Raw genomic sequence first — 26,373 nt, forward strand, 5'->3', positions numbered from 1 at the left:
GAGCCCCCCTGGGTGGGGCCCATTGTGGCCAACAGGTCCCAGGACAGAGCAGGGCCTGGCTGCTCCGTGCCAGTGATGGGTGCCAGCCTGGGGCTGAGCTCCCATGGGGCAGTCCTGGGCTCAGGCTCTCAGCTCCTGGTGCTCAGCAGAGCTGACAAAAAACCCCTTTTCTTTTGTCAGCCCACAAGGGTTAAATCAGATGTTCTTTTTCTGAGGGAAGAGCTCCAATGCTGCAGAGCCAAAGGTCATTCCCCTCTGCCCCTTCCTTTGGGTTTGGAGGTCTGTGCCCCTCCTGCCTCTCCTCACCCCACGAAGGCTGAGGGGAGGGCAGGGTTGTGGAGCTCTGCTCTCAGCAGCCTTTTCCCCATCAGAACAAGGGATATTCCCTATACTCCAGGATGGAGGAGATCAGGACACCTGCCCCATAAGCCCTGCCCAAGGGTCCAGACACACAGGCTCCAGTAAAACTCTCTGTCCTCATGTCCCAGTGGGTGGAAGCAGTTCAGCCCCACACAGAGAGCCAATGCTAATGGGTTCTAAAGCCTCTGACAAATGAACATTCCTTAGTGGTTTCAATCCCTGTTCCAAAACACATCTTTGTGGGGTTGGTAACCTTAATAGTGATATTTAAAAAGCCAAAACTTTACTTCAGTTCGGAATCCATGCATTGTTCCACAAATGGCTGTGACTAGGTGAGAAGAAGAGGGTTCAAGGGAGGTGCTGGGGAAGGAGCTACCCCTGAAAGGGCAGAGTACAGAGGATGATGGGCAGATGGGACTCCATTTCTTTCTGCCACCCTCAATAAAATCAGGCTGTAGTGAAGCTGTCAGGGAACATCCTATTATCGTGGACAAGCCCTGAAAGACGCAGAGACATCTGGTCTCTGGGTGCACCAGCACCAGCCCCAGGTGAGGGGGAAGGCAGGGAGGTACCACAGGTCGGGGACAAGCCTGGGGAAGCAGCCGCTTCCTTCCCTCTTTCATTCCTATTTTAAATACCAACACGCAGCTGCTGCCAGGTTTTTATACTAAATATGACTTTTGCTGGGAAAATTACATTAGGATGGATGCCACAGGTATCCATTAAGGTTTATTTATTGTGATACCATTTGTATCTCATGCTTATAAATAACTTATGTTATAGCTTTTGTTTGTAGAAATGTAACTTACATATTTTATTATGCTTTCTGTAAACCTCAAAAAGAATTTTGTCAAAGCAGTGCCTCTTAACAGCAGTCTATACCCTGGTACATAAAACCTATACCAACATTATTTTTTAATACGGTGAGGAAGCGTGTTATCCCGCTGCAGTTTGAGAGGTTTGCTGTCATCGTAAACTCGTTGTGCAATAAAACATTAATGAAGCCAAGGAATTACTCTGTAAGGTGTGCATGTGCTGGGGCTGAGCTCTTCACAGCCTCCTTTGCAAGCAGGGCCCAGTATTCGAAGTGTGCTCAGCCCAGTGCTGCCCGTGCCTGCCCCAGCCAGGGCAAGCTCCAGGCTTTGCTCAGACTCACACAGGGACGGACGCTCACCTGAACCTCAGCAGGCCATGCGTTGCTCTCTGAGGATATAAAACACATCTGGGGGAGAACCAGCCCTATTTTACAGTCCCCAACTCTTTGCATTACTAGACAGGCTCATGTTGGTTCTTTGTGAGGAAATTACTTGGGCTCTGAGCAGCATCTCCCATTGACATTTCCCATTCTATTGTTTCCACTATTTTTAAAGGAGAAAAAATTTCCAAAGCCCTTAAGGCAATTATGTCTTTTCAAAAAATGCATAAGGCATTATACGTGATGCATGGGTTTTTGTAGTCTCCATGGATTACTGTAGCTTCCATGGATTTTAACCTCCATGGATTTCTGTAGCCTCCATGCATCACTTTACCCCGATGGATTGCTCCTCAGGTGCTCAGCATTCCTGTAGCTCAGAGCCTTTGGCTGAAATCCGTTCTTGAGCTGAGCTCAAATGTGAACAGCAAACTGACAAAACATCTTCCTTCCAGATGTACTTTCTGCCATTTGAAAATGTGCAGAATTGTAATAATTGCAAAGACGAAAACTGGAAAAGCCCTGTAAGAAATACAGGTGTGAACTTTTTCTTCTTGTCGGCCACAATTAATAATGCCCATTCTTATCTAAGAAGTGGTGAAATGTTATTGAATTCACAAATGTCAGCAAACATGACAAATATGTGAATTTTTTTTCCTTAGGTAAATAATGGAAAACCCAACTCAATCCCCAAGCAAGTTTGTAATTGTACATAATAGCTTTTCCACATAATAAACTGAGTTATGGCTTAAGCAGATCTGATTTTTATTAGATCTTCCTTCAATTCATTTTGCACGCCCCCAACCAGTAGAGCCCCTCCTGCCCAGCATAGGATACCCACTGCTCCCAGTGTCTCTTTCTTTTTTCTGCAGTTTTGGATAAACTTTATTCCTTGTAAAGGGTTTTAACCTTCATTTTCTTCTGTGGTTCCTTTTTCCCTGTTTCTAAAGACCTGGAAAATGTGTACTTGAGAAATAACACCATCAGTACTTCACTAAGTCTTGCTCCATCATCTCTTATTTCACTCTTTGCAACATTCAATTTTCCTGCTATACTTGTAGCCTCTAAATGCTTATTTTCAGCCTTCTTTGCAGTCCTCATTGTCATTAACCATCTGTGCTGCAAAGAAATATAGAACATTTTGTATAAAAATAGTAATTTTATTAGTTTGAAAAGGTGTCATATAAAGTTTGTACTGGCTTTCATCTCCTTTTCAAAAAAATACGTCCTCAAGAATGAGCTTGGAGGTTTGAACTGATGAGATTCTATTTACTATTATGTACAGAACTGAGAGTCATTAACTGACATGAATTCAGAAGGAACGCATATCCTTTTTTTCTCTGGTTATACACTGTTTTTACACTGTTTAATAAAGCTAAAACAACAGGATTATAAATTTTTATGAGAAAGGCTGGAAACATTCTTCAAACTAAGGCTGGTTTTCCACTGATTTCAGTATTATAAATTCTTACATTTAGTCTAGAGATAGAAAAATGCAGAAAATATCTTAAAAATAGTTTTCACAAGGGTAAAAAAAAAAAAAATCTCTCTAACAATATAACAGGGTCCCAGTGCCTTCCAAGATGGTATGGTCAGTCCTCTGTTTCCAAAGCCCTTGTCAAACCATATCCACGCCCTTGGGATTGGAGGCCCCTCTGCAGTGCAGAGCTTTGGCCACATCTCTCCAGCAGGCTCTGAGTGACCTGGAAAAGCAAACACCAAACATTTGGTTAAAGGAGACCTGACATGGGACATACATTGTGAGAGGAGGTAAAAATAATAGCTATAATGTGTATTAAATTGAGGGAAAACCACAGGAAGACTCACCAACAGAATCACCAGGTGCCCTCAAGAGCCAGTTCTGTAACATGTCAGTCTGGGCGTAGCAATGTGTGAAACATTTGAGAGCCAGCAGAGAAATGACTGCAGACAGAACCTTTCCGTCTCATGTGGCTCAGAAATGTCCTTCCTCCCCAGCCTCCAGTAAAGGGCTCCTTGGGATGTGCCATCGAGGCCAGCCCCACCTTCCCCCCTCCGGACAGGTGTCAGAGCCCAGCCTGGCCTGCTGAAAGGTGACACCAGACCCATCTGGCACAGCACAAGCACACAAACCCCCCAGCAGCTCACCACCTGCGGGGCAGGACGTGAAATGTGTCTGGTGACATCACCCGAGACTGAAGGACACCCCCAGAGCCTGCATGCAGCCCAAACATGAGCTCCTCACCTGGAATGAGCAGCTTAATTCCCTTTGTCCCAACCCAAATTGTGTATTTGGTCTCCTGACAGGTGCTCCTGCCCACAGCAACGAGGCTGGAGCTGGCTCATCTTTAAGGTCCCTTCCAACCCAAACCATTCTGTGATTCTATTTTTTAAAAACCCAAATACCAAAACAATCCAGAACCCACACAGAAATGATTTAAAATATCAGATGTGTCTGCACTCCACATTTAGAGTTTTTCAACTGTTCTTTGTCTGTTGCCTCCATGCTCTTTGCTGTGATTGTGTCAGGCTTTGCTGGCTCAAAACAGCCAAGCTAATAAAGACTCCCCAAAACAGCTCCTGAGGGCTCCTTCCTGCACAAGACTGTGGGGACAGGTGCCTGCAAACGGATGGGATCTAGGCAAAGGTCTCTTTGCTGGATCAGAGGCAATAATCCTGCCTGCCTCCACTGCACGGGGATGTCTGGAAGCAGTGTGGTGAGCTGGGGCTTGTGTGGAGGTACAGGATGCAATTAGCAAGTTATTCTTGATTCTATTCCTATTTTTTAATGTTTGTGCTTATTTCCTTACTAATGGAAATTGATTTCTGCTCAGTTTTAAACATTTGCAGTTAAAAGGAGCCCCCTGCTTCACAGAAAAACTAACAGCCACCAGGGCAGGGGTGAAGTGGGGCCAGCAGTGGGTGTTGGCCCCTAACCAGTTCCAACACACCCTGGAGAGGTGGCAGCAGCATCCTCGAATACTTTTCAAGCCTTTTCAGGGTGGTGCCAGTTTGGGTCCTCTGCTGTGGGCTCTTGAGAAGCTCAGTCATCTGCATCACTTCCTGTATTTCTATTACCATCATATTCTGGCACAGCTAGAGGCTACTAAAAGCAGAACTTTTTAGCATCCCACAAGAATGTTGGTTTAGCTTAGCAATACGGAAGAGGAGGGGACTGTAATGCTGCTACCACAGCCAAGCAAGTCAAATAACCCTGTTCAGCCTTTATTACATTGGCTGTGTCAGTCACAGCCTCAGTCATGGCCCTGGGCATCAGCACATCCCTGGGATAAGCTCTTATACAGACAATTATTCAGAGGAAAATGAACCATTCTGATGAACCTGTGTCCACATACCTGACAAGGTTCCTGAGCAGTCTGATATTGGACTCCACAGGAATATTGCCTGTATTCCACAAATTTCAGGTGTGTAACAAGAGAACATGTTAAAGGCAGGCTGAGAATCAGCTTTTAGTATGCAAAATTTAGTAGACTTTTGAAGTTAATGTAACCTGTAGGGTGTCACACAGTGTCAGAAAGCACAGAAGTCAAGTCTGGGAAGTCTGGGATTTGTTTGCCAGGTTTTTAAAAAACCTTTAAAAGGTTTAAACCTGTTTAAATCTTAAACAAATCCCAAATGAAACATACATCATTATCATCAAAATTACTGTTGTCCTGTACATGGGAAAAAATATGGGATGGTGAAAGAAAAAGTAATAAACTGTAACACTAGGCCTAAGCCCTGACGACTCCACAGCTGTGGAGGGAGTTTTTGTTTTCATGTCTCCTTGGCAAATTTCATGCCCCCAGCAGAGTTCCCTCACACCACTAACTCCCTGTGATGCCATTTTTGCTGCTCCTGCAGCAGCACTGGGAGCAGAGGCGTCAGCTGATCACAGCTGAGTCCTGGAACACTCAAACCACTCTGAACATCCCCTGGGAGCAGGTGTGAAGGATGCAGGACCTGCCTGCACCAAACTGCATACCCAAACCCCAAACACCAAACAAACACCAAACCCCAAACACCAAAAAACCACCAAACTTCAAACGCCAATCCCCAAACATCAAACACAGTGACCAACACGAAATCCAGACTAGAGGAGGCCACAACCCTGAGACCTTGGCCAGTGTCCACAAGTTATTTTTAGCAAAGAGGCACTCTAAGAACTTCATTCAACCCCACAATGGAAAGCATTAACAGCATCTACAGGTAACAGCAAAGAATAACATCTCTGCATCCCCTTCCTGATCACAGCATCCCATGGCATCCGTGTACCAGCACCATGGAGCTGTTCTGAGCCCTGGGGTTTGTAATCACACCAGTCCATACTAAGCTCCTGCTGCCTCAGGAGCGTGGTGCTGCTGTAGGGTGCACTGTGGGCATGATTCCCATTTTGGCATAACTAGCCCTATTGGTGCGGGCAGGTATTGATCCAAATTTTTCTGAGACCCTGAGTAAACATGCTGCCTTCCCTTTGACACCAATTATGGGCAAAGAAGATCTCGTTAAAATAAAAGAAGAATGGAACAAGCAGTAAAACCTGGTAACTTGCATGCTTGCCTTTTCCCAAGAACTGCAGAGACAGAGACCCCACCTGAAGTAAAGGAACCCATTCCCAATAAATAAATCAGCAGTGCACTGGAATGAGCCAAGCAAAGATGACTCTTACAGTTATATGTAAGAGTGTGTCCTACTTTTTCTCAAAGTGAAATAAATAACCTTCATGCAAAAAGGGCAATACAAATATTGCAAATCCTATTTCCTGTTCGTCACCCTTCCAAAAGAAATATAAGACTTGTTCCTAAGTAAAGGTGCTTATACATATCCATGTCTGCTAAGCAAAACACATAATCATTAGAACTAGTATAATTTCAGTAGAAAGAATATTCTGACAGTCACAAATTTATTCCTTATGATTTACAGCTCCATGGTTTTATCTTCAAGTGAAATATTTAATTTCTTCTTATATTGAAGCATCAAAACCATATAATTAATATGTAGTCAGGCTAATCCTTAAGCGCTATAAATCAGAAGCATTATATAAACAAAAGTGTCGTCTTGAACAAGATTGGGAATGCACAAAACTACTTATATCCCACTTTTATAATGATGCAGTGACTCAGAGCAGATAGAAAATGATTAGTTTTCCTTCCAAAGTAGAAAATATTGCTTCCATCTGTAAAGTATAATATTGTGATGTCATAAAGTTTTCCTAAACACTGAATTTACCCTTATTCCCTCTCAATCATTTTAAAAGAACTGCTCTCTCTTATAGAGCTTGGATTTAAATCACAGTAACACACCAAGAAGATGAATGACATTGCTGTTGGATATGGCTAAAATTGGATCCTTCAGCACAGGTGAATGATGAGACAGCGCTTCTCTTCTTGATATATTTTCTTCTTCTATTAGTTTCCTTCCATGGCTGGGGTTTCAGTTTGAATTTTAATGTATGCAGTTGCTGCTAATCTTAGTGTCTGATTTTTTTTCCAGCGCCCTCTTATTGTATAGACAATTCATTCTCCAAAGCAGTAATACACTGAGGCTTGCGACTGCCCAGGAGATAAAGCAATTCAGAATAAAGTTAGAGCCAGCTCTGCAGAAAGGCACAGACAACAGGTCAATATTCTTGGAAACAACCCCTCGCCACACAAAAAATGCACACATTTGGATCAAAGCACAGGCACTCCCTCAGAGGGCTCCCATCCCAGACAACAACATCACTGGTAAGTCACCAGGGAAATGTGATGGGCACATCCAAATTCACAGTTTCAGATTTTATAGAAAGGGCAAATTGCAGCCTGTTTCCTGGTTTACAGAGTCTGACACAGATGCACACAACCCAAATTGCAATCAATGCCAGTAGTCAAGTGTGAGCACTCAGATAATACCCCCCAAAGCCAGTTGTTCCTGGGAAACCATTCAGAGAAAGAAATTGATTAACTGTTTTTCTAGGAAGCAATTTTTCCGATGTGATTTTCACGGTGTTGTTGTTTCATCTTTCTATCTAAAAGCCTGATGAGTTTGCATAACTTCTGCTTAATTCTGGAAATGTGAAAACAAAGTTTATTAGGAAAAGGCTAATTATATCCTTGCATGATCTGAGGTTGGGTGTAAAAGTTGGGGTAAAAGTTTGAGAGGATTTTTCATTAAAATGGAGCCACTCAACCTCTGTGAACAATCTGCGAGGTACTTAAAGAGTGCATAAGCTGAAATCGACTCTTCATTCCTAATGTGACCATAATGCAGCAAGGGCCCAGGGACAGAGATGGGCAATTGGAACTAATTATTTTTACTATTTTGGCATGTGATCTGGTGGAATTTCCTAAACATTCACTTTCTCATTAAGAAGTGTGAGTCCAAGCAGCAGTCTTGACACTGACCATTGGTTTTTTCAGTCTCCAAAGATGATGGTGTTCATTAGGACTGACATCACCTGAAAGAAAATTCAGTTTACATGAATATGGATGCTGCTGTTAAGCTGTGTGATGTGCTGAAAAGGAAAAATGCATGAAACCTTTACTAATCCTGCTGAAATCACTGATGTTTCCTATATGAACCCAGTATTACAAAAGTCCTTCTTCCAAACAAATATTTCTACCAGGTGAAGAAAATTAAAAAAAAAATAAAATTCCAAAGCTCATCTCTAAAGCCAAAGTTGAATAAAACCTGAAATATGAACTGACATTTAGAGCGGAGTTAATTTGAGGTACAGGCTTTGAAGTTCCCTCCAGGATTTTTCCTATTGTCACACCATTTCCAGAGAGCAACATTGTGCCCAGCAATCTGTATGAGTTTGAGAAAAAACCCAGGCTGCTCTTCAAGATTCTGGCTTTCTCACATCCACCTTTCTCTGTGTGCGACACTGCCAGGACTGCAGAGGAACACTCCCTGCTTCAACCAAGGCAACTGTGATTACAGCAAAAGGTCTTTAAAGCTGTACCCTTTCCACCACAGTCACAAACACAGCCTCAGAGTTTTGACATTTTAGTTCATTCTGAAACTTGCTTTACAGAGCTCCACAGCAGGGATACAGCCACTTCTCAGCTCTACAAACACTGAGATCCAGCACCTCACACACGTAGGTTTTGCTTGGCGCCTGGGCAGACGCTGCACAATTCACTTTGCCTGTTGGCTGGCACACCCCTGGAGCCCCAGAATGCTCTGACTCTGAGCCCTCTGCTTGTTCACCTCTACTCCTGTACCTCTGGCATGTCTAGCTGGGAAGGGTAAGGCTTATCTTAGGGATTGGCACCATTCTTGTACAGAGAAATTACAAAATAACGATGGAATCCATTTAAAGATAAAATGCTCTGAGATATGTTAGTCCCAAATGCCAAGGGCCACAACATTACAAACCTAAAAACATTATTTAGAGATTAAACAGAGAGAAAATTTGTAAAATGTCACCAGTAAATAGTCTGACTCACATTTATAAAATATCCACACCCTAAAACCAAACAGAGAGGAAGTAGAAAATCATTAAATTCTTTCTTGTAGGCCAATGAGCAGCTGTGAACAGGGTCTCTAGAGAGCTGCCACACTGCAAACTAGCCTGTAATAACTGGCCAAGGCAAAGTCAAACAGCATGTTTCACTAAATGAAAAAGATGGATCCTAGCACTACAAATCACCTGGAACACAGAGATCCACAAATCATTTCAGCATCCAGGTAGGAACACATGGTCTGGCGTGGGAAAGGCCAGTTCTTCACTTGACTTCACAGTTATGTATCATGCAAACTGTGCTCCATTACTCACAGGACAAAAACTGTTCCATGCTGCTTTGGAACCAGAGCAGACTATTCTAAACCTCTGCACAAGCACAAATAGGGTCTTGTTTTCTAAACATGAAGAATAATTATGACTTCTTATAATTCATTCCTCACTAGGTTTTCATCTTCATAGCTTGAAACAAAGCCAGCTGTTGGGACAGAAGCATTTTTAAAGTTATAAATCAAGGAAGCTGGAAGAGAAGCTGCCCTTCCATTGCAAAGGCTGCTTTGCTCTGCCAGATTATCAGCAGAACATTTGCACCACTACAAGTCCTTTAACTCACTTCTCTTTCCCATATGTTGGGATGGATCTTTTACTCTGCTGCAACAAATCACATTTTAGCAAAAAGAACATTACATTAACACCAGATAAAGCAGTATGAGTATTCCTTTACAAAGGATTTAGAAGGATCAGGAACATGCATGGATTTTGACAAAATACTTGGCTGCTAATAGCACTCATTGTTTCCATTCAGATCTGAAAATTCACTTTTTATTTTCATTGTTTAGCATATAAAATTTGGTAGGTTTATAAAGCTCCAGCTTTGGAGAGTCTGCTCTTAATTTAAGAGCTGTGATTAATAATTTAAATGTCCTTTGGAATTCTCAGTTCTTTCATCACCAATTCTTCCTCTATCAGTAAATAGATAATAATTTACTAATAACACTAGGAAGATTTCAATACTCCAGGATTATTAAATACTTTAAATTTTAATCTGTTTTTAAAAATATTTATTTACTAGAAAGCTTGGCTTTAATATTGGTATTCTTCATGTTCAAAGCTAAAATTTCCAGATGAAATGCAGAAAATAAAGCATTTATTTATCTTGAAAGAAGAATAAGCCCATTATTCCTGAACTAAAAATATTTAAGTGTCAGAAACAGCACATCAGCTCAGCTTTGTAATATATAAGAGTTTAAGAACCACGTGCCTTTCCCCCTGCATGATGAAACCACATTAGTCCAAGGCAGAATGTTATCAAGTTGTCCAGAGCAGCATGGGGATCTGGTGACACTGCAGCTCCCCTCCCTTATGACTTTTATATTTCCTTCCTTTTCCTTCCCCAGATCCCTCCCATCCTGCTGCCAATTTCCATGACATGTACAGGAAGCAGGGAGGTGTTGTGGAAGGAGGGAGGGAGGGAGAGGCAGAAGAGGCATCAGGCAGGAAACACAGGCAGTCAATGAGCTCAGGCAATGGATCCAGAGCCCTTCCCAAAACCTTCCACACTGTCCTCAGGCCAAGCCTGGCATTCCCCATCCCTCACCCCCACCAGACCAGATTCCTCCAGATTCTGTTTAGACTATGTAGCATTTCACCCTCTTTATGCATATTTCCAGTATATATATTTAAATAAACATTAGTAACTAAAATTTCAGGATTCAATAGTTGAAGCTAAAAAGTGTGAGAGATCCAATCCTGTACCTCTGTTTGCAGCAGTTCAACAGGCACTGCTCTTTTTGCCTGCTTTTATGAGAATTAAGTGCAAATGGCTGAGAAAAAACCCAATCCTGGTGTCAGGACAAGGCATCTGGGAGATACACTGCACACCATGAACAAGAATATGCCAGCAGCTGATGGACTGAAATATTCTCCGAGTGTGTCTCTCACAGGGTATTGCCATCAGTTTTACATCCTGCTGGGAGACTCCCATTCTCCCAGTGTCCAAAAGGGGGGTGTGAAAAAGGAGCAGCTACAGGGAATGTGGAGCTCTGCATTTCCCAACGCATCTTCAGAACTGGCCAAAGCAGATCCAAGTCACGAGCCAGCAGAAATGTCCTAAAAGAAGAGTGTGTGAACTTAGGTCAGAGCTGACTTTGCCTGTAAGCATAAGCACACTCTTTGGACACCCTCAGGACAGGTTTAGCCCCTGCTATGTCCACCAGAGCCATTGTGCTCTGAATCTCACTTTAATAGCACAATAACCCAGAGCAGGAGTGCAGAGAGCTCCTTCCAAAGCTTCCCCTCCTAATTCCCCACCTTTAGCCAGCAGTGAGCTGCCTTCCAGGGCATTGCTGGCATTACAAAGCAGAGGTTCGTGCAATGCCAGGGAGTCAGCACAGCACTGCTGGGTACTGCTGGGGCAGCAGCTACAGTCTGCACACGAGCTGCTCACAACACAGCTCTGCCCTGCCCCAGCGGGTTCTCAAACAGGAATTGTCTGGGACCCCATTCCTACATGACAGAATATGTTATTTTCAAATTGCAGTTGCATCTGAAATTTTTCCAAGAAGGACTATCACACATCCAGTCTCACCCATCAGAACTGGGTCCATCTCTGTCAGGGGAGACCGTGCTCCTGGGGAGGCTGACATTCGTCAGGGCTGCAGAGGTGATGCCAGCTGGCCAGTGTAGACTCCCCCATAGGAAAGCACTGACTCTCACAGGGTGGAGCAGTTTTGCTTCATCAAATTCTGGAAGAAGAACAGTTAACAACAGCAGTACTGACAACGCCTGATGAATGAAATCCCTCCTCCTTCAGAATGGAGGAGGGGATATATTTCATTAATTATTACCTTCCAGGGTGTGTTGACTTGCTCCTGTGCTGAATTTCATGTAAACCCTCTGTTAAATGTCACATGCTCATGAGCTGCCTGAAGTGCAAGATTTTGTATTTGGCTATCTGCTGTAGCTGACAGATGTTTACAAACTCATGTATCTGCACAGCTTCTTCCTGCCTATCCATCTGTGCTCCCTGTTAGACAGCAAGTTATTCCACCTTAGGCTGGAATAATTTAAGAGTGTGACATCAATCCTTAATCTGCATTTTTTAGCTGGTAGCATGCAGAGATCTTAAGTTACAGCTACTTGACTGTCATTATATATTAATCTAAGCTGCTTATTTAAGATTCAGCCATTTCTAAACAAGTGGCTGTAACTATATGATGCTACAGCTGTTTTTAAAGATGACAGGACTGTGATTAACTGGGACCTGTGGAATGCACAACCTGCCATAATTGGTAACACAGATTTCAGGATGGTCTGATGTGCCAGAAGGTTGAGCTCTTTAAAGACCTCACAAAAAAATGTAATACCCATTCCTCTCTGCTTTTAGCAGCATGAAGAAGCAGAGATGCTCAGGGCTTTCTAGCACGGGCTCACCTCTGAGGATCCTTAAGCATCTTTTACAGTCCCCATACTAAGAGCCTCTCTCTGCCCTGCCCAGACAGCAGCGCTCTTGCCTGAGAAGTGACACAGGATGAAGCTGGGGTCTCCTACAAACATCTCCACCCCAGTGATTAGTTACACATTGTTTAATCCTCTTGGGAGGAGAGAACATCAATGTCACCTACTCCAACACCTTCCAGTAAGGGCTCAGGGCAGGCTCAGCATGGGCTCATAACGGGCTCAGGCTGGGCTCAGGGTGGGCTCAGATTGGGCTTAGGGTGGGCTCAGAGCAGGCTCAGAGCAGGCTCAGAGCGCTCAGAGTGGGCTCAGAGTGGGCTCAGAGCGCTCAGAGTGGGCTCAGAGCGCTCAGAGTGGGCTCAGAGCACTCATAGTGGGCTCAGAGCGGGCTCAGAGTGGACTCAGAGCACTCATAGCGGGCTCAGAGCGGGCTCAGAGCGCTCAGAGTGGGCTCAGAGCGGGCTCAGAGCAGGCTCAGAGCAGGCTCAGAGCGCTCAGAGTGGGCTCAGAGTGGGCTCAGAGCGGGCTCAGAGCAGGCTCAGAGCAGGTTCAGAGTGGGCTCAGGGTGGGCTCAGAGTGGGCTCAGAGCAGGCACAGAGCGCTCAGAGTGGGCTCAGGGTGGGCTCAGAGTGGGCTCAGAGCGGGCTCAGAGCGGGCTCAGAGCGCTCAGAGTGGGCTCAGAGTGGGCTCAGAGTGGGCTCAGAGAGGGCTCAGAGCAGGCTCAGAGCAGGCACAGAGCGCTCAGAGTGGGCTCAGGGTGGGCTCAGATTGGGCTTAGGGTGGGCTCAGAGCAGGCTCATAGCGGGCTCAGAGCGCTCAGAGCGCTCAGAGTGGGCTAAGAGCACTCAGAGTGGGCTCAGAGTGGGCTCAGAGTGCTCAGAGCGGGCTCAGAGCGGGCTCAGAGTGCTCAGAGTGGACTCAGAGCACTCAGAGCGGGCTCAGAGTGGGCTCAGAGCACTCAGAGTGGGCTCAGAGCACTCAGAGTGGGCTCAGAGCGGGCTCAGAGCAGGCTCAGAGAGGGCTCAGAGCACTCAGAGTGGGCTCAGAGCACTCAGAGTGGGCTCAGAGCGGGCTCAGAGCAGGCTCAGAGAGGGCTCAGAGCACTCAGAGTGGGCTCAGAGCGGGCTCAGAGCAGGCTCAGAGAGGGCTCAGAGCACTCAGAGTGGGCTCAGAGCGGGCTCAGAGCACTCAGAGTGGGCTCAGAGCAGGCTTAGCCCCATGGACACCTGCCAGGAGCAGAGCCAGAGGCTTCCCCCACACAGCATCAATAATCAGAGACAATTAGCACCGGGGTAATTATTTTACCCATATCAATTGATATGGAGATGACCAGCAGGGACAAGAGGCAGGGTGGCCTTTAAACCAGCCCTTGAAGGAAATGAGAGTGAGAGAAAGGCAGCAGCTCGGCTGTGACCACTGTGCCAGGATGGTCTGGAGGGCACAGTGACCCCCTCCACTGGCTCAAGCAGAGCACTGGACCAGCACACAACTTAAAATCCTAAAACGGGTATTAATAACCATTGCCTAACTGATTGCAAGCTTCTTCTGTTTTCAAACTGTTCGTAAATTGATTCTAATTTCTTCTATGGAACAATTAAAGGTGTTTTTGTTATCCTGATGAACTGAACTGTAACCAAAGCTTTTGCAAATAAACACAAAGACAGATGATAAAGCTGGTAATAAGCAGATTGCTCCTGTGTCCTGAGCAGCCACCAACACTTGGCAGTGAATATCATCTTTCACAACAACAACAACAAAGGCTAAGAGCACACGCTATTTCATGCAGTCATCACAACAAAATGCACTGAATATTATATTTCATACTAAATACATTACCCTGGCAGTTTGACACTCAGCATTTCAATAGATATTGCATCTCTCTAACATTCTGCCTGAATTTGTGCAGATGGACTTTTAAGTATCAATGGAAGATTACTTGTCACGCTAAAAATATTTTAAAGAATGACTGCACACACTTCATTTTTAATTTTTTTTCTATTTCTTTTTTTTTTTTTAAAGGAAAACGACTTATGAATTCAGAAACATGGTTCTACTGAGAGGTCAAACCCCGTGTTGTTGCAGCCCTTTGTGTGTGGTGCTCTTCCAGCCACTCAAATCTCTCATCTGATGTGCACAGCAAAGCACTGGGAGGATTTACTCAAGTTAAACTCAGCTTACCTAGACAATGCTGGGCTAAGCTGAGAGAAGGCAACAGCATTCTGAGATCTCATCAAACCATTGTGATATTTTTTTAAATTGTATTTTATTTTAAAGCTGTGAAGCTTCCTGGAAACATGCAAATACACAAGAATCTCAATTCTCAGTAAAAACTCCAAACGAGTAAGCACCAAAGGAATAAAATCTAGCTGGATACCGTGATTTCAGAAGACAGCTTATGCACACAAATATCTCTCAGGATCGCAATCATACAAAACAAACAGCATTAGCCCATGAAAAATGTGTATTTTGAAGTTCAGTTCCAGAGTCCTGAAAATCAGACATCTGCCGAGGTTAAGTGTTAAGGACACACGTTAAGGTTAAGGACACATACTTGGTGTCTGCCAGTCACTACAGAGTTTAGGCACAAACCAGCTCCCTCACCTGCACATGTCTCTGCTCTGACTCCGAGTCAGGATGCCCAGGAACTACCTCATCCAACCCTGGACTTCCACACCAGCACGATCTCAGCTGCTGCCATCAGATCCAACAGCAATTAACATCCTTGTAAGCTGCAGCTATTCTAGAATTTTACATTTACTTTTTTTTTTTTTTTCCAAATGGAGGAGGGAGTTCATTCACAGAGAGCGAGTTTCATCACTCACGCGGCAAATCTGCCAGTAGCAGATCACAGAATGGATTGTTACCTTTCCCTATCCATTTTGTGAAGATATTGCTTTCTTTCCAGACTGCAAGCATCACTTCTAACTGGATTTTGAATTATAGTGTGAACTTTACAAAATTATTGGTGCTATTCATATCACTAGTTAGATTCTATGGAACAGTGATATTTTTTGACCTTCCCCAAACCAGCACCTCTTAGTGTTTATTATCATAACAGAACCACAGCCAGCAGAAATTGAACATTTCCAAGTAAAGTATTACATTGTAGGGAGTAAACAAGGAATAAAACATTTTTATACTTATCCCTAAACTTATTTGCTTTTTGAAAATACTTATACAGCACAAAGACACGAGTTTAGTGAGAAATACAGCCAGTTGCTCTCGTTTAATTGAAACATTTATGCTTTTTGTTCTGCTAGCAAAAAGCAATGAATAGTAATATTGTAAGATAAATACACAAGAAACTTATAGATATGATTGTAAAACAACATCATCCTAATGTTTCCACTTAATTACCCTGAAATGTATTCTATTTAATATTCATTACTCAAAAGCCAATTTAAAAGAGAATGAGGTGAAGGGACTTATTCAGAGAGACGGACTGTCATTCACTGCAATAGTTATCTAATATACAGAAGTTAATAAAGCAGATTAATCTACAAGTCCCTTTAAGCCATCACTGAGTTTAGAACAACTGCCTCTTTGACCCCTAACCCTCCCGCTGCGCACCAGTAGCAGGTGCCAGCTGCACTGAAATGATGGCTGAGGCGTTTTAAGGCAAAGCCTTTTCTTGCTTTGCTTCTGACCAGCAGCTGACCCTGTAGAACGATTGTTTCATGTGCTGGCCTAAAGGCTACACAAAGCAGCGAGGGATAAACAAAAGCAGACACGGAGCAGCTGCCTCGCCCGGGGCCCTGCGGCGCCGACACCTCTCCGGCGTGCGGAGCCCCGGCTCCTCCCGGGCCGGGACACGGCAGCTCCGGGCGGAACGGGCTGCTCCCCAGCCCAAAACTGCTGCTGCCAACCCCAGCGCAGCTTGCAAGATTAAGAGGGGATTCCCAATTTGATTTAGCGCCATTATTAAGCCCGTGAAATCTTCAGATACATCACTAATGATGATGAATTTAACATTAAAAGTCTTAAAATTAAATTACTCAGTTCACATGATAACGAATCACAATGAGGCTTTAAACAAAGCAGAATTAGAAAAGACACTAAGCTCATTAATTTTTTCGTTTCTTAATTGACAGCACACATAGTGATAACTATACATTTAGCAATATACTTGGGGCTGGGATTGCTGCCATTTTTATACATGAACAGTAAGAAGCATGTATAAAAGAGAAGCAACTGTAGCTTTCATTAATATAACACAGTTTTGACATAGTTATTTTGCTGATGCAAATTACACAACCACAAAAACAATCAGAGTAATGATTAAATGCAGTTATGTACATGGGAGACTACTAGTGCAAATGTTAACATATTTAAATGGGTTCCTTCATTAAAAAGATTATATATGATATTAAACCATCAATCAAATTGAAACACTGGAGTCTAAATGTATTGTCACTGGTTAAAGTAAATGACTTGGAGACTGAATTTTGGCTCACTCAACATGGTGCTTTTTCTGTTGCTTAGCCACCCAAATCTCTGCTGGCTCGGCTACAGCTGGTATATCACCATCCCTTTCAATTAATAAAGTAAGTTATGGTAGTATTGGATAACATTTTTAAATTGGGCTAAGAGGCTGAAAGAGATGTCCCAGGGAAAATCCTTCTCACTATTATATCAAAACTTTCAAGCCTTGAGCCAGCAAAAGCTGAGCACCCTCATCCTAATTCAGCTGAGCTTTTAAACACATTGGATTTTAAGCCTATGAACAATCACACCTGTGGGTTTGATCTGCTCTTAAGATGATGTATATGCTCACAAATATGAGTGAGGGTCTTAGGCACTCAACACCTTGCACCAGAACCCTCTTGCTAGTGCTAATTAGATTTCTTTGTGATGTGCTTATGTGCAAGTGCTGCTGCCTGGTTTTATGAAGCACGTGCTATAAACACAGTTCCACTGCAGGTTTTTATCTCCATTACTCTGCATAACTCCACACTAGCTGTATAAGACAATGAGCCTTATCTGAAAAACAAAAACATCACTTATTTCACTATATAAACAGGAAAAAGGAAAGTCGCAATTTATAATAATTTCTTGCTGTAGTAATGTCACTTGATTTTTTATTGCTACTGGCACCTCTACTACCTTGTTTCCACTTTCCAGGCAGTGCCTGTCATGCTCCTTCACTTGGTGCCTCCCATCACTGGGTCCTTGGTCACACTCTGCCCCACTGGGCAGCCTGGGCAAGTTCCCCAGGACATCATCCCCTCCTCCTCCCCAGCACCTCTCATCCCATCCTGGCTCCGGGCTTCTGACTCTGGTCTTTATCCACCTGCAGACCTTCTCTCTTACCTACTGCAACACTCCTGTCCCAGAGGTCCCTCTCCAGCCCTTGTATTCCACCAGCTCCTCCTCTGACAAGTAATGCTGGCTCTTCTCATGTCTCTGCTGATGGTGCCCTCCTCCAGCACTGCCCACCTGCTGCCCCCTGAAATGCCGAACCCTCGAAGGGCTCAGCTCGGGCGCAGCCTCATCCTACAGACCTGGACCCAAAGCACCTCTCTGGGTGCTGGGGCCCACCCGGGCTGAGACGTGGAGCAGCCCTGCCAATGGCCAGGGGAGCCCAACACTGCTGCAGTGCTCAGTCTCATCAAAAACCCAGCTCACTGTCCACATGATCTTTCTGAAAATGATGCGCAGCAAGTAATCACTGGCCACTGCTGTCCCTCACTTGGCCTCCCTGTACTTTACATCCCTGGCCAGGAAACACCCAGGAAAGAAAGTGAACACTGGAATGCCACTGAAATCCTGGTTCTATTCAATCAACCAGCCATTTATCCTCTCTGCACCCAGCACAGAATCATTTTGGAGATGCAAGCAGGAATTCTTTACCTATCGTGCCTTATTCATTAATATTTGTTAGAACTGCAGGTGAAAGATGCTACGAAACTCATCAATTTTTGGAAAGCACTAAAAGGAATTGTATTTTACTACACAAAAATGGAGCTAACAGCCTAATGTGTAGAGTTTAGCAAGATCAGCATTAGCAGAAGGTAAAGGTAGCTTCTTAAGATCAAAAATTACACTTTCCTTTATAAAGTGAAGCAGCAGAGGCTTCAAGTCTCAATCTGAGAAAAACAGTAAAGTAGGAGCTTTAAAAAATTATTTATCAAAATGCTTAGAACAGAACATAAAATCAATAGTTGAGTGCAGTAAACTTAATACCGTGTTCTACCCATATATCTGAAATTACTTCCCACATTAATTCGGTGTGGCTGGTAAGATCCCCTCACCGAGTGGGTGTCTGTAGTCGGAGAGCTAGAGCTGCTCGCCCGGGGCTTCGATCCCGGACACGGCAAAACCCAGCCAGAGCCAGCAGCTCCTGCCGAGTTTCCCAGGGATGCCGAAACTTGCCCCTGAGCATTACGGAGCCGTTTCACGACCATGGTCTCTATTGCTCCCTCTTTGTACAGTCACCAAATTAAAGCCCCGAGCTGCTGCGGGGCACACGTGAGGGAGCAAGGTGGGAAGGAGGGGGGCGATCGCACAGCTCCGCTGCTCGGGGCCGGGCCGTGAGCGCCTCAGGCGCGGTCACACCGCGCTGTCCGTGACCGCCCCGCGACCGCCCCGCTGGCAGCGCGGGGTGATGGGGATGGTGCTGCTGCTGCTCTGCTGCTGCTGCTGCTGCTGCTGCTGCTGCTCTGCTGCTGCTCTGCTGCTGCTGCTGCTGCTCTGCTGCCGCTGCCGCTGCCGCTGCCGCTAGCGATACCGCAGGGAGCAGGGACGCTGCCCGTAGGACAGCGGGACACCCGCACTCGCGGGCGGGCGGGCGGTGGTTCCTGCTGCGGGAGGGCCCCGGTTCGCAGAGCCGCCCCCGGTTCGCAGAGCCGCCCCCGCCCAGCGCCAGCCCCTCCCGCCGCCCGCGGGCCCGGCCCGCGCCTACCGCCCGCCACCTTCTCCTCCGGCGAGGCGGCTGCTCGGCCCCGGGCTGGGCCGTGCCGTGCCGTGCCGGGCCGAGCCGAGCCGTGGCGGGCCGTACCGAGCCAGGCCGGGCCGTGCCGTGCCGTGCCGTGCCGGGTCATGCCGTGCCGTGGCGGGCCGGGCCGGGCCGTGCCATGCCGAGCCGTGCCAGGCCGGGCCGTGCCGAGCCGTGCCATGCCGGGCCGGGCCGTGCCGGGCGGGGGCGCGGGGCCGGCGCTGCCCGAGTTCCCCGCTGGCCCGGGGCACACGCGGCGCTGCGGGCCCGAACGGGGCCGGGTCATTGCCCGGCTGCCGCCGGAGCCTCACGGCACCCCGAGTCCCGGCCGGGAACCGTGCAGGGAGCGCGGCAGCGGTGCAGGTACCGGGCTGCCAAACCCCCAAAGTGGAGCACGGTTTGCCTGCAGGCCGCAGATTTTCAGCACCGTTAAGCGTCTGTGACCCGCTCCTTAACAGGGTTATGCATTACTGAGACCAAACAGATGTCCTGAAAACTGAAACCACTGGTTAGGAAGCAACAATCTTGTTCATTAGCTTCCATGATAGTCAAATTGTCTATAAACCCAGTGTTTAATGGCCAGCCAATGAATAATCAATGTCTCACTTTTCATCCAAGTGTGAAAGTGAGAATAATCTAATACGCCGTGCCCCCGGTAGCACACCAGGCCCTGGGTTCCGCTTCTATTCAGGGCTGATTTATAACCCAATGGAAACCTGATGTAAACATATGATCAATGAGTCCCATCATTGCTAATAATAACCCCCAACCGACACAGTCCCTCATCTCCAAAGCCATCCCTTTAGGCTATTAGTTTCGTCCAGCTAATCCTCTCCACTATTCCTGCCTGCTGCTTTTACCTTGGCCATCCGTTCAGTCCAGCAGACTCAGAAGTAATTTTAGACGCAGCAGAGAGCGGGTGGAATTGATTTTTCGCTCAGTGCTCAGTTCCCATCTGAATAATTATCAATTTTACTGCCTCATAAAGGGAAGAGTCAAAATTTCAAATCAATTCAAAAGAGCTTCTGAGACTACAGAAACTGTGCATGAGAATAAAGGTCAAAGCTGTCAGTGACCTCGGGAGATGATGTCAGATATTAGTACCCTGAATAGTTGACATCAAAGGCACTCAATATGATATTTCTAGTGCTAATGCAAATCATATTTATGCTGACTGCTGGAGACCAGCCATTAATATTTAAAAGAGTATGTGAAAGCCTGCATTGAAAATAAATATAACGTATTCCGCAGAATCTGAAGTTAATAAAGACAGATCGCTGCCTAGTCATACGCTGTAAAATGAAAGATTACTGCATATTAACAGACAAAGTATTACATCAGGATTGCCACAAATGGACGGCAGCCCAGAGCCCAGCCTGCTGCTCTGCCCCTTCAGTCACTGCACGTGAGGTGCGGTGTGGAGCAATTCAACAGCCCCAGTCACTGACTGCTGCTTCCAGGAAACCCCTGTCAGGCGTGTAAAACATAAGAACCTGTAATATGACAAGGGAATCATCCTATTCTGGTAACGTTGTCAATAATAAACACCATTAATATTCTCGGAATATAGTGCCAGGATTGTATTAGCTACCATTAGTTCCTTTTCACCGTCAATTAGAACAGCAAGCAAATGCCAATAGCAACTGGTGACTGTATGCCAGGCTTTTTACAAATGACACCCAGCTAGCAGAGAAACACAAATGACCACATGCATCATTTGCATTTAGTTAATTTCTGTCTTCATTAAAAGCCTCATGACCTGTGAAACACACCTCTTTAAATGGCAGCTCTGCCACTGCATTAGATTCCTGTAAATAAGCAATTTCAAATAGTTTAATGAGAATTTAGGGGCATATGGCATGGAGCAAACATGGAGATCTGTGGCTATGAACATCTTGGTCTTTCTGTAATGCACTTGAGCTGTGAAAACCTGAGGGAGTTGAGAAGGGGCAATCTCTCCGAAGCACTACAGAGGCCACTTCCTTTTCAGAAGCATGAGATTTAATTTCTATTGTATTTACCTTTAATAGGAAAAAATCCCAGTGAATCATTTACTGCAAAATAAAATATTTAAACTTGACAGCATACAGACATTCCATTTACACATTTCATTACCAAATTATGTAGTTCAATTCCAAAATTTGTTCTTCTTCCTCCTAAAATACTTTAGAGACTTTTCTTCACATTTGTCTATAGAAATGTATTGATGATCTCACATACATCTTTTCATCAGCAAAAATGAAACACCCAGTTGTAAGATGCTGCACAGGCAAGTACAGAGCCTACACTTTCAGGGCGACAAAAAATAACTTCAGTCCTTGGTTGTCATGAGAACACAGCTGAAGCTACTCAGGGTTGCATCCCAGAGTGGGAAGACTTGTTCTGTCACTAAATAGCCACTGCTACCTGGTGTTAAGTACACCAAAACCCAGAAGAATTCAGAAATATAGTAATACCCCATAGAAAAGACTGTGAATTCACCTGCTGTAGAACTTCTGGGTTCTTCTACATGAAGTGAAGCGATCTCTGTCCATCCTGTGAAATATCTCTACCTCTGAGAGTCTTCTTGTCTTCTTTAGCTAGGTGGCCGAAGAAGCAGGTGACAATGTAGTCTAAAGTTGCACAACAGCTGAAGGAGACAATTGTATCCATGTAAAAAAATCAAACAGTTTTGTAATTGTTTCCCTAAAAATTAACTAATAATGACATTTCACAGTACTTCGAGAGCTCAAACTTCAATCTATTTGACATTAGGCTAGATGATAAATCACCCAGTCTGGTTTTGGCACAGGGGCTGAGCAGCTTTGAAGACTGCTTTTACTAGGGCCCTTGCTGTTGGGGAGCTGGTTATTCATGTTTTACCATGTCATGGGATATCTACATTAAGGATCCTGTAACTGCAGCAAGCCTCATTCAGCACTGTATGAACACCGTGGTCCCTCTGGCAGGATGAGGGCTGACATTTTACTAGTATCCAGTTTCACATTCAAAAGACTGCAGATTCCTGGAAAATAAAATTCTGGTTTGATCTACCTACTGAGAAGACCAGGTTAAACCCAATAGAGCTGTTGTCCAGGCTTTCCTCAGGAAGGGTTTCCCAGTGTTTCTCTGCCCCAGGGATCTTATAATCCATGTCAGGTGCCAAACACTGAACAAGGGCCATTAAAGGCAGTAAAAACGTCATCACAAACAGCCAGTCAGTTCACTTACTAACTAGTAATTAAAGTGGATTAAAGTGAATTAAATACATTAAAAGCAGTGTCCTGGCTGGTGGTTCTCATGCACTCTTCCCTTGTCTTGCTCTGGCAAACAGTGGGGCACCTTCCCCTGCCCAGCTGTCACCTCCTTGACCTGGCACCCAAGGGACTCCCTGGGCACCTGGACACAGCCCCCTGTGCTGCCTCCAGCTCCTATCCTGTAACCACCCATTCCACAGCTGCCAACGCCATCCCAACACAGCCCCTGAAGCTCCTTGTGCAGGCAGCAGCTGAACCTGTTGGGTGCCAAGCTTAGTCCTGATACCCTCTGCAATTCCAAACATCCCATCTGAATGAGTGGACTGTTGAGGGCTCCATCCTGCTGCCACTAGCTTCAGCAAGAACTTCTCTAGGCCTTTTATAGTTCACAGTATTTATTTTAGATGGGCCACTGGAGTAAGGGATGCGGGGGAATTAAACTGTTAAAATGCTCATTCTAAGGGAAAAGGGATTAGAAGGATCCAATTAAATGTACTTTGAATTCTTTAAGCTATGCTAATTTGGAGGCCTGCCAACCTTGCAGTGTTCATTTAGACATATCCCTCTAGACACTGGAGTATTTTGATCTGTGTCTATTTAACTGCTTGAGCTCTGCACTGACACTATTAACCCTTCATCATCTAAATCCTAACAGCATCTTGCTAAGGGTGTTTTGGAGGAAACACTAAAGGGACATTTACAGCCAGAGAAGAAGTGGTCTCCTAAGGCTTGATCTTCCAAAGCAACCAGCTGGCTCAGCAGCAGCAGGAGCTGGGAGTCACCTAACAGCTCACAAAAATGAGCTGGAGCCTCTCAAATCTGTCTCCACAGAACCCATGAGCTTCTGAGGGCTGAACTCAATGAGGTAAGAGGGCAGGACATCGCTGGAACAGAGCTGAGTTCAAAGCTGCAAGTGCTGACAAAGCCAAGGCCGCAGAACCTGGCACTGTCTTATTCCCAACCAAAACAGTCCTGAATATAAACTAGAAATGCAATTCATGATGGAATTGAATCACCATCAATAACAACAAGTAAGAGATTTGAAAATACATATTTCATAGGCGGGCTCTGCTGTATTTCCTAAGCAGTGCTTAACTCTATTTCTTTTTAAATTGAATAATACAAAGTAAATCACTATCATCACTTTACAAAACAGCACTAGTTCTAAACATGCTGATACTGTGCAAGTAGGTATTTTACACTCGACAGTAAGTGATTTTAGCAGGACAGCAGACAGGTCTATGCTATCATTTGCTCATGAGAATCTGATAGGAGTGTTAAGAGCTACTTAAATTTGCCCATAACTATATATCAAATATGCTTCCCTATGCTCATTTTTCCTTTTGATTGCAGACGGGGAGTGTCAAGCAGACTCCCTTGAATGACTCTTTTGGTCATGTGGAACCCTGTGCTTTGCAGAACAGTGTTCTCACTGAATCTTAGTGAGACAAGCTAACTAAATAAATAGAATAAACAGGAGCAATGAGGAGCTACCAGCTCTAGGCTATGGAGAGATAAATGGGTGAGAAGACAGAATAAAGATATAATAATAAAGGAAACAGAGAAAAATCTTAGTATAATCAGGAACAATACAGTCAAACCACGCTTCTCACTTCTGGTCCACTCAGCTCCGTGCCCTGTGTACAAACCATGTGGAAACGAAGCAAGCAGGTCGTGGTTATACAAACACCACCTCCAGCTATGGGTATGTTAGCAGGGAACAGCAGCACTTCAGCAGCTTTGTCAGGCAAACTGAGCCCTCTGCACCTTCCTGATGCCCAGGTGGGGGTCCCTGCTGGGGACGGGCAGAGGATACAGATGGCAGCTGTGGCACCAGTCCCCAGTCCCTTGGGTTTCTGCTTTGCTAGCAGGTGTTCATTTCAGATCCGGGGCCTTACCTGCAGTTCTCTGTGATCTCTGTGGCTTTGCCTCATGTATGCAATTCCAATCAGCCATCAGCTTATTCAATTGCAAGCGGAGCATGTATCTTAGAATGCGTAACATTGTCTTAGAAGAGACATCAAGACCCCAGAGGACTTAACGATGCCTTCTGGTCTCAGAAATATGACAACAACCTGCTGGAAGGAAATAGTTTTTCAGTAGTTTAATGACATTGCTGAATCTCTGCAAATTAAAAGATTTTGGTTTGGCAAGGAGAGGGAGTTAAATGGTATTTTCTTTGTCCATTCTTGTAGTTCAATACTGGCATTATTTGCCTTTGAGACTAAACCTGGAAAGTAAATGGATCTAGCAATTTAACATCTATATTAGGCAGCAAGACAGAAAAAATGTTTTACTTTTTCCTCAATGAATAGCATCCTACACTATTAATCATATGAGAACTAGAAGAGCTTTGCAGAGATTAGTGACAAAATGCCAGGCAGACTGCCTTAAAAGGCTCTGATCCACTGAGTCAGCTGTGAAAAAGCCAGGTAAACACTTTGGAAGGGAACTGCTGGAGTGTTTATCCTCCCAGTAAAAGCTCGGATGAGGGCTTCCATTACAGTTGATTTGCAGTGAGGTGCTTCAGAAGGGATACATATGCCTTATAAAATGAGGAATCAAGAAAGGTATTTACTCAGCACCCGAATGAACACTCCTCAGGAAAAAGAATTTAGGGAAAGTTTTTTTCCTGCAGCTGACAGCAATGATAGTCTCAAAGGTCTCACATACTTAAAGTGAATGGAGAAAAATGTCACATACTTTTTTTTTCTGTGAAAGAGAAGTGATGTCCTTGTATATACTTTTTAAAATAAAAAGACAGCTATTTATTTTTTATAAACATTTCTGAAAATTACTTATATGTTCTAATCAGTTTAAAACACAATTCCCCCTCACAAGGCTTATAGCCTTGAGCCCTACTGTTCTGAGATGTTCTTGTGGCACTGATACAATTCAGTGAAAAAGGCAATGCTTAGCTCTACTCACAAGGTTCTATGTGGCCAAATAACACAGAGGAAGTAAATCTACATTTCACTGTCTGATAATTGATAATGTCCCAAATACCAACATTTTAAAACGGATAAAATATTTAGGAAATTAGGAAAACACAGTGGCAGGTGAGACTATTGAGATTATTAAAACTAAATCAACATTAAGAGCTATAAACTGTCCAGTAGTTCTTCTGGACACATCATTACAGCAGTATGGAAAATAACATTTCTTTAAGACAAATGAATAACTTAATGGCTGACTTGAATATTAATTCTTGATACATGATATTAAGGAAAAATAATCAGTTTGTCACTGCAACATGTAAATTTAAAAAAATGAAGCCTTTTCCAGCTGATTAATCACAGGACGTAAGCACAGGTGTGTAGACACAAGCAAAACATGTCTTGGGGAGCAAACATCAAAACAAGTGAAAATAACCAGCGGGATCCTAAAGATGGAGGCAGAAACCAAATAAGACCATCATCCATCCAACCTCCTGTTAAAACCAGGGTCAGCACTAGACAGGCTCCTCAGGACTTTTTCCAGTATCTGGGAATGTCCCCAAGGATGGAGACTCCACAGTGTTCTGGCCTTGTATGTTTGTATTTATTTTTGGTGCTGTAAGGACATTGAGAGGAACTGAAGGAGAGCAAATATAGGGCTTATGAAAAACAAGTAAGCTGTTAACATTTTTGTTGTTAACTTCTCAGCAGAATATTAGGCATTCTACAGAATATAAGTTTTCTAAGGTGTTCCTAAAAAAATATCAATAATTTTTCATAATTAAACTCCCACATGCCTAAACCACAAAAGCTTGAAGCTAAAACTGGAAAGATGT

The 26,373-nt window shown here is 44.5% G+C and overlaps 1 long non-coding RNA gene and 1 other non-coding gene across 2 annotated transcripts; one reads left to right on the plus strand and one right to left on the minus strand.

Moving 5' to 3' along the window:
* Positions 1-1,053: 1,053 nt before the first annotated feature.
* LOC115497121 (uncharacterized) lies at positions 1,054-24,677 on the minus strand. Its single transcript, XR_012058137.1, has 3 exons — positions 24,500-24,677; positions 21,847-21,994; positions 1,054-3,255 (listed from the first exon to the last, which is right to left on the minus strand). It is a non-coding gene; the product is annotated as an uncharacterized lncRNA (long non-coding RNA).
* Positions 12,954-13,045, plus strand: MIR1669 (microRNA mir-1669). The gene has a single exon (NR_128405.1). It is a non-coding gene; the product is annotated as a microRNA mir-1669 (primary transcript).
* Positions 24,678-26,373: the final 1,696 nt, after the last annotated feature.

Source organism: Taeniopygia guttata, chromosome 13, assembly GCF_048771995.1.
Source record: "Taeniopygia guttata chromosome 13, bTaeGut7.mat, whole genome shotgun sequence".
Classification (NCBI taxonomy): domain Eukaryota; kingdom Metazoa; phylum Chordata; class Aves; order Passeriformes; family Estrildidae; genus Taeniopygia; species Taeniopygia guttata.